Here is a 9,162-nt window from a genome sequence, read left to right on the forward strand (position 1 = left end):
CTTTATTGAAGCAGACTCTCATATTTTTCCTGAGTTGCTGCTGGTGTCGGAACTTCTGACCTTTTTTGATTAGCTGCAGAATTCGATTCCAATGTCTACACCAAGAGCCAGAAAACATTATTTTTTCTTTCTGACCTCTCCCCTCTGGCCCTCAGCATGTCCTGTTTCCCCCTTGATTTTGTGCCATGTTGGCCCCTGTGGTGTTTCCTACTATTGTTTTACTTCCTGTCATTCAGTAGACATCTCATTATGGAGTTAGCCTTCTCAGAAGTTGTGTCTAAATCACACATAAACAAGGTATTTTATGCCCATACTCCAAGGGGTGAAGAACTTTAAGTGTCTCTATAAGTCTCTTACCTTGAAATTTAGTGTGGCCCTGCTCTCCTGGAACCATTGTATGAAGAGGTAGGGAGGTCCATGACTTCCTGTAAACACTGAACGAAACCTGTTGTTGTTGTTGTTGTTGTTAAGTGCCATCAAGTCAGTTCTGACTCATAGCAATACTGTATAGGGTTTCTGAGAAGTAGCTGGTGAGCTTGAACCGCCAACCTTGCAACTCAAACCAACCTAGCAATCCAATGCATTAATCCACAGCACCATACCAGGACTTCAAATCAAGCCTACAACTGCTTAATATATTAACATCAGTTATTCCTATCTTCTTCCTCCTTCTTCTACTAAGACAGTCTTGATCATCTGCTTCTTTATACTTCAAGAAGAGTTAGTCAAGGGTAGGTGAAATTTATCTTATTAGTCTGAAGATAAAATATTTTCAAAAGCAGAAACTGGGAGTTGAAAATTAAAACAACCAAATCCAAAACCATCAAGTAGATTCCGGCTCATAGTAACCCTGTATAGGGTTTCCAAGACTGTACATCTTGATGGGAGCAGACAGCCTCATCTTTCTACTATGAAACTGCTGAGAGTTAAGGAGGGTAATATCGTTTTGATCTCTGGTCTTCAATTCTCCTTGTTTCCCTGTAATTTCCCCCCAGTTAATTTCATTTCCACATCCATTCATTCCTATATTTAATTCTTGTATCAACTCTATGGCTGGTCGTGTGCCATTGAGTCAGTTCTGACTCATAATGACCCTGTATAGGGTTTTGAGGCTGTAAATCTTTATAGGAGCAGAAAACCTCATCTTTCTCCTGCTTATGGCACCTACATTTACAAAATTTTATGGCAAATAAAAGCAGCATGCCTGGTGTTACCACTTTTACTAGGACTTTGCTGCTTATTTCCTGCTCCTTTTTTTGCTTCTTAGTTTTTTTATTTTCTGTCTCCTTCCTCATGCTTTTCTTGATCCCTCTGAGAGGGAGATCACACCTAACTCCAGGACAGCAGTGCCCATCCTTGCCCCTCTGTGGATGGTGTTGACCCATCCCATAGGGTGAGCTTTGCATTCCCACTGCAGCTAATGTGGTGGCTAATGCTTATTCCAGTACTGGGCCACTTTCCCCCTTCTTCTTGCCCCCTCCACTTGTTCATTTCTTTCTTTCTTTTTTCCCTTCCCCCTCCTTTTTATTTTTAATACCTTGGAGCGGTGCCTTCTTCCCAACTTCCATGTTCCGTAGCACCCATTTCTGACCCTTCACATTTGGATGTGCATTTTCCTGTGCCTTCCCAACGCTGTGTTTGGTAGCTAGTGCTTGTGTCAACATTGCTGCTTTGGGGGTTTCTTCCTCTCTTTTCCTAATTTTTCTTTCTTCTTTTTTATTCTTAGATATTCCTTTTCTCACCCCCTTATTATTTTTTTTCCTATTACCTTCTACCCCCTTTATATTTTTTCTCTATTTTTACCCCAGCAGTCAGGTGCCAGTGACCAACCCAGCCGTACCTACCACATCAGCCACCCCATCCACTGGGCAAGTGACACCATCCACTCCAGCAGTACTGTATTGATGGCACATGACAGTCAACACTCGCCCAATGTGACCTCAGCCGCTCTGCATGACCAGTGATCAAAGACTGGTGCCCACCTTCTACCGAATCCACTCAGAGGCAGGTAGTGAGCATGCCAGTGCTGCCAAATTAAACAGTAGCGTTTCCAACTTGCTGCCCAGTATTTTAAAACCACCCAACCCTGTACAGGGTCGCTATGAGTCGGTTCCGACTCCACGGCACATAACAACAACAACAACAACAATCACACTAAAAGGTATTATGCCAGTATCTCCATTACTTCCATTTTACAGGAGAGAAAAGAGAGTCACAGAGCAGATAAGTAACTTGCCTAAGGTCATGCAACTAAATAGTGTTAGCATTCAAACTCAGTGTTTTGATTTTTGAGACCATGTTCTGACCACTATCCTACCTACTAATCAAAATATCAATTCATCTAATAATGGTAATAAGACGTTGGGCCAACCACCAAACATAATACACTTGCTGAACTGTTGTTAGGTGCCACTGTGTCAGTTCCAACTCATAGCAATCTTATGCACACCAGAACGAAACACTGCCCGGTCCTTTACATCCTCACAACTGTTGTTATGTTTGAGCCCATTGCTGCTACCACTGCAGCAATCCATCTTATTGGGGGGGGGGGCTTCCTCTTTTTTGCTGATCCCCCACTTTACCAAGGATAGTGCCTTTCTTTAGGGACTGGTCCCTCCTGATAACTTATCTGAAGTAGGAGAGCAAAGTCTCTCTATCCTGGCTTCTCAGGAGCATTCTTGTTGTAATTCTCCCAGCACAGATTTGTTTGTTCTTCTGACAGTCCATGATACTTTTAATATTCATCTCCAACACCGTAACTCAAATGTATCAATTCTTCTGTGATTTTCATTATTCATTGTCCAGCTTTCACATGCATATGAGGCGACTGAAATTTCCATGGTGTGAATCAGGCTTATCTTAGTCCTGATATCTTTGCTGTTGAGCACTTTAAAGAGATCTTGTGAAGCAGATACAGGCCAGTCATGAGTCTTGTTGTTAAGTAACGTCGAGTGAGTTCCAACCCATAGTGACCCTGTATAGGGTTTCCAAGGAATGACTGGTGAGCTTGAACCAGTTGCCTTGAGGTTCAAACCTACTTTGCAGTCCAGGCATTAGCCTACAGTGCCACAGCACGACGCCTGTAGAGGAGGAGGCATCAGTAAATACTTCTTCCTTGGGACAATGATAACATTGCATAAAAATGTTGAAAACTAATGTAATAAACTCTAAATTATATATATGCATATGGTACTGTAGTGCACTTGAACTTGTGCTCTGATGATTAGCAGTTAGGTCCTTTTGTCATGAAGGGTATCTTTGGTGCAAACAGTTTAGTGATAAGGCGGTTATTGTTGGTAAGTGCCATGGAGTCCATTCCAACTCATAGTGACCTTGTATAGGGTTTCCAAGAAGCGGCTGGTGGGTTTCAACCACCAACCTAGCAGTTAGCAGTTCAGTGCTCATCCTACAGTGCCACAGCAGGACTGCAACAAAGCAGTTAGCTACAACTATCTAAAACATTTCGATAGCTTTGTTTCCTTTGAATTACAACTATTTTTATTGTCCTTTCTTTTAAATGTACATTCTTAGATAAGGTATTACGGTGTTATTTTTTTTTTTTTTTTTTAATGGTGCAAACAATGGAGTTTTCTAGAAGCCAGAGGAACAAAGTTATGATTTACAGTGGAGTGGTGGCTTGGCAACGCAGAAAGAATTACTCTATAAAGTGTCATTCAATGATAAAAACAAAGGATGGTAACATAGCTCAAGAACCAACCAAACACTCTCAGGACTCCTGTCCTCAAAAAGGAGCAGCAGACATTGCCAGAAGCAAAATGAGGGAAGCTGTGAGAGCAGCAAGTGCTCCTCCTGGGTATGTGCTGGGGAAAGTGTTGTCAGTGTTAAATAATGAGATATTGGCCCATATGGCCAGACAATCATCCCTCACAAGAAGTTTTCTCTATCACAGAACAGATGGCAATTTGTCTAACCACAAATCCTAACTTTTGACATTCCTGAAAAGTATATTAAGCTGATGCTTCATGATTCAGGTGTGGATAATCCACTCAAAATTTTGGTTTTAGGTATGACAGGGAATCCTGGTGTGGCACCATAGGATAAGCACTAGACCACAAGGTCATTTGAACCACAAGGTAAGCAGTTCAAACTCACCAGCTGCTCCTGGGAACCCATATACAGGGCTGCTATGCGTTGGAACCAACTTGACGGGACTTAACAACAGCAGCAACAATTATGGAGATGGCATATATGATGTAGTGCCAAGTATGTTTTACCAACTGTCCATATAGCATGCCAGGGTGGGTAATGCATATCTTCAATGTACTTACATTTTACTGCAAAAAAAAGAACATAGAATGTTTGAAGTAATGAATCTATTGATTCCAGATCTGGCACTTCACAAAGTTTGAGTCAGTTTTGAGAAGGCTTGTATAAATGTACTGAGGATTGCCTTTCCACCAAAGGAGGTCAAAGGGTGTTATTTTTATCTGCATCAGAGTCTCATTAGAAAAATCAACAATGATGATGTGAAGACTAAATATGAAATTAATTGTTTTTGTTAAGTGCCATTGAGCCGGTTCTGACACAGGAACCCTGTGAAAGGTTTCCTAGGAGCAGCTGTTGGTTTGAACTGCTGACCTTGTGGTCCAATGCTTATCCTACAGTGCCACACCAGGACTCCTAACAATATGAACATAAAATTACACTGAAGTCTCTTGTGCACCAGCCTTTATCCCATAGATGATATGAGAAGCATTTTTGATAAACTTGCCAGCGAATTTCCAGATGAAGACAATTGTAATGAGTTACTTATATACTTCTTTTCTACACATATTGAGGGTGCAGCAGGTAGAGCTCCTCAGTTCCCTTTAAGAAGATCATGGTGATGCAGCCCTAGAAAGTTCTCTGCCCAGAATAATTGTAGTGAAGGATTTCACACCGCTCCTAATTCCCTACCCTACTGCAGTCACCCCAGCATGTGGCTTCTATTTGATGGACTACAGAGGGACCTGGTTTGACACAAACATTGACTTAAAAGGAGTCATAGGGCAGTGTTTCATTGTGCTGTGCATATGAGTCGGCATCGACTCCATGGCACCTAACAACAACAACAAAAAGGAGTCTTAGTGTGGTGCTGTGGGTTAATGCGCTAGACTGTAAAGCCGCCTGAACTGCAAAATCGGTGGTTCAAGCTCACCAGAGGCTCCTCGGAAACCCTATACAGGATCGCTATGGGTCGGAACCGACTCGACAGCACTTAACAACAACAAACAACAAAAAGGAGCTCTGGTAGTGTACTAGTTATGAATCGGGCTGCGAACCTTAAGGTCAGCACTTTGAAACTACCAGCTGTTCCACGGGAGAAAGATAAGGCTTTCTGCTCCCGTAAAGATTTACAGCCTCAGAATCCCTGTGCAGGGTCACTATGAGTCGGAACCGACTCCACGGCACATAACAACAACAGCAATGCCCTGGTGTGGAGTCCTGGTGTGGCGCTGTGGGTTAATGCGCCAGAGTACAAAGCCGTTTGGACTGCAAGGTCGGCAGTTCAAACTCACTAGCTGCTCCTCGGAAACCCTATACAGGGTCGCTATGGGTCGGAATCATCTTGACGCACTTCACAACAACTACGAGTCAGAACTGACCCGATGACACTTAACAACAACAATGTCTTGCTATAGTGCTCTAGAGTTGTTGAATAAGCACTAGATTGCCAACTGCAAGGTTGGTAGTTCAAACCTACCAGCCACTACTCGGTTGCTATCAGTTGGTACTGACTCAATGGCAGGCATTTAACAATAACAATGCACAGGCTGATTGCCAGAGGTGAGAAAGAGAAAATGCAAGGCATGATTGGTATGTTTTTGGTTGCAGTTTCTATGCAGCCATAAGGGCAGATGGGAGATAAACTTAATTACTTAAGGAATATTCCTGAGTTGCTATTTATTAGATTTGTTATTTAACATGGGACCCCCATTGAATTCAGGGATCCCTATTCATTCTGGGTTTGTTTTCAACAGCTGGCAGATTTTTGAGGTATAAAAACAGCGAAGTATCTTTCTTTTAGTTTTAAATAATCACTGCAAAAAGAAGTTATTTAAATAACTAATAAGATACCTTTAACTAAGTATGAATAAAATGAAGGGGAGATGCAATAATTAAAAATGAATAATTCACAGGTATTATCATAAAAGTGGAGCGCAGTAGAATAAGCACCAACCTGCTATGTGGGAGAAAGATAAGGTTTTCTGCTCCTGCAAAGATGTATAGTCTCAGAAACGCTATACAGGGTTGCTATGAGTTGGAACTGACTTGACAGCACTTAACAACAATAACAACAGCATCATGTAAGTACAAATCGCTTTTTCATGATTTGGAAATAATAAAATATGGTTCTTTCTGCTATAGTTACAAAATATTTACTTCTTTTTTCTAAAATTATACCTATTACAAGAAACTACATATTGTTGTGTCTTCCAGTGAGAAGATGACTAAGAAGAGATGTGTTAAAGATACTCTCACTGGAGCAATTTTAATGCATGCATTTATCCTCCCTCCTCTGGCTCTTGGCTTGCATGATGGGGGGCTTATGACTCTCTTGGTGTGTGGGATGGTGACTGAAGTCATTCATTGTCAGTTATTGATGGGTGTAGTTCTTTTGTCTCTGCTCTCTGTGGGACTCCTCTCTCATTATGAGTAAACTTTATTATTATTATTAAATAATTGTTGTTTTTATTACTAGGGTTAGTAGTCCTTTGTCATGGTCAATGGGTATACAAGACTATATTTGTTAAAATACTGTACAGGGAAATTGAGCTATAGAATCACCATATTTTAAACTATTTTGGTTTGCTAAAGTATATTAATAAAGTATAAAATGTAATTTTATGGTTTTAAAATATGAATAACAAAATAAAGAAAAACATTAAATCTTGAAGAATTAAGCTATGTTATTGATGTTGTTAGGTGTTGTTGAGTTAGTTCCAACTCTAGAACCAAAAAAAGCCCGGTCTGTGCCATCCTCACAATTGCAGTTACCCATTGAGCCCATTGTAGCTGGCCACTGTGTTAACCCAGCTCCTTGGGGGCCCTCCTCTTTTTTGTTAACCCTCCATTGTACCAAGTATGTTGTCCTTCTCCAGGGACTGGTCTCTCCTGATAACATGTTCAAAGTATGAGAGATAGTCTCACCATCCTGGCTCTAAGGTGCATTCTGGCTGTACTTCTTCCAACACAGATTTGTTTGTGCTTCAGGCAGTACTTAGTACTTTAATATTCTTCTCCAACACCATAATTCAAACACATTGATTCTTCTGTGGTCTTCCAATTTACACATCAACAACACTCAAAAGTTGATTGAAAATACCATGACTTGGGTCAAACTGACATCTTTGCTCTTGAGCACTTTAAAGAGGTCTTGTGAAGCAGACTTGCTTTTAATGCAACACATCATTTGATTTCTTAACTGCTGTTCCCATGAGTGTTGATTTTGGATCCAAGCAAAATGAAGGCTTTGACAACTTCAATCTTTACTCCATTTATCATGATATCATCTATTGATCCAGTGATGAGGATTTTCTTTACACTGAGGTGCAATCCATACTGAAATCCATACTTTGATCTTCATCAGTATTTCAAGTCCTCTTGCCTTCCAGCAAGCAAAGTTGTATCATCTGTATGTTTCTGGTTGTTAGTGAGTCTTCCTCCAATCCTGATGCCACGTGTTTCTTCGTATAACCCAGCTTCTCGGATTATTTGCTCAGCATACAGGTTAAATAAGTATGGTGTAAGAATACAACCCTTTCACACACCTTTAAACCATTCAGTGTCCCCTTGTTATGTTCAAACGACTGCCCCTTGGTCTATGTGCAGGTTTCAAGAGCACAACTGAATGTTTATATAATTGTCTATACTATCTTTGTTTTTTTAAATTAATACTGACATTAAAAAGGATGACATTTTGTAAATTAAATAAATTTAAAATATTCAATCTTATTTTCACAATAATCTTTTAATTTTTCATTCTAAAAAATCCTGCCAATTTTCCTTCCAGAAAAAATAACATAAAAAGAATCTTTTGAACCTTTGTAATTAAGATGTATAGGACCTGGTTGAAGGTCCTGCTACCATAATTCCATAGAACCATGGCATTCCAGAACTAACAGGGAGTGGGAGATTCAATGGGGCCCTATTGTTGTTAAGTGCCATCAACTTGGTTTTGACTCATAGCAACCCTGTATAGGGTTTCTGAAAAGCAGCTGGTGGGTTTGAATCACTAACCTTGTGGTTCACAGTCCAGTGCTTATCCTACAGCACGATACCAGAACTCTAGTGAGGTCCTAACATTTAACAATTATTTTTAAAATTATACTTATCTTGTTTATATTATCAATTTCTGAGAATTTCTATTATTGTTTTTCCATCTGAATAAAGTTTGTTGATAAAAATATCTGCTCACTTTTATGCTCTACATTTTCCCTTACAAGCATTTCTATTCAAGAGCATTAAAGCCCACTTCATACACAGACTACTTTTGTATGGTTGTGTGCTATGGAGTCAGTTTTGATGCATAGCTACCCTGTATAGGTTTCCAAGCCAATACATCTTTATGGGAACAGAAAGCCTCATGTTTCTTCCATGAGACAGATGGTAGATTCCAACTGCTGACCTTGCAGTTAACAGCCCAACTCTCATACCAGCTCTCCTAAATAGATTGATAGCACATTTCTGGTATTGCTAAGTGCTATCGAATCAGTTCTGATTCATAGAGACCTTAAATACAGTTTCCAAGGAGTAACTGGTGGGTTTGAACTGCCAACCTTGTGGTTAGCAGTCCAGTGCTTATCCTACAGTGCCACAGCAGAACACTACTTATGGCATATCAAACTATACTAGATACTTTCACAAAGCAAACTGTTGCATATGAATAGGGAATATTTTAATCTGATATAGCACTAAAAATATAGACAATACCTACTCAGTGTTATAAATGGGAGTTGATGGTTGTCTACAATTATAAATACCTATGGCACTTGATATTATGGTACATACATTTTCATCTTTCTATTAGAATTACTATATGTGAGCATCTTTCGGTGCAGGCATTTTTTTGTATGAGCAATTGTCTGCATGTGCATGTGCATTTTTCTTGTGCATATTTATGATAGTTTTTTTCTGTGCTCAATTTTCTTGTGGACTTTT

General features: G+C 40.0%; 1 pseudogene; it reads left to right on the forward strand.

The window, feature by feature from the left end:
* The first annotated feature begins 4,706 nt into the window (after positions 1 to 4,706).
* The window catches only part of LOC102811170, an 11,047-nt pseudogene continuing 6,591 nt past the window's right edge, over positions 4,707 to 9,162 (forward strand).

The sequence above is a fragment of the Chrysochloris asiatica genome, unplaced genomic scaffold (assembly GCF_000296735.1).
Source record: "Chrysochloris asiatica unplaced genomic scaffold, ChrAsi1.0 scaffold00166, whole genome shotgun sequence".
Lineage (NCBI taxonomy): Eukaryota > Metazoa > Chordata > Mammalia > Afrosoricida > Chrysochloridae > Chrysochloris > Chrysochloris asiatica.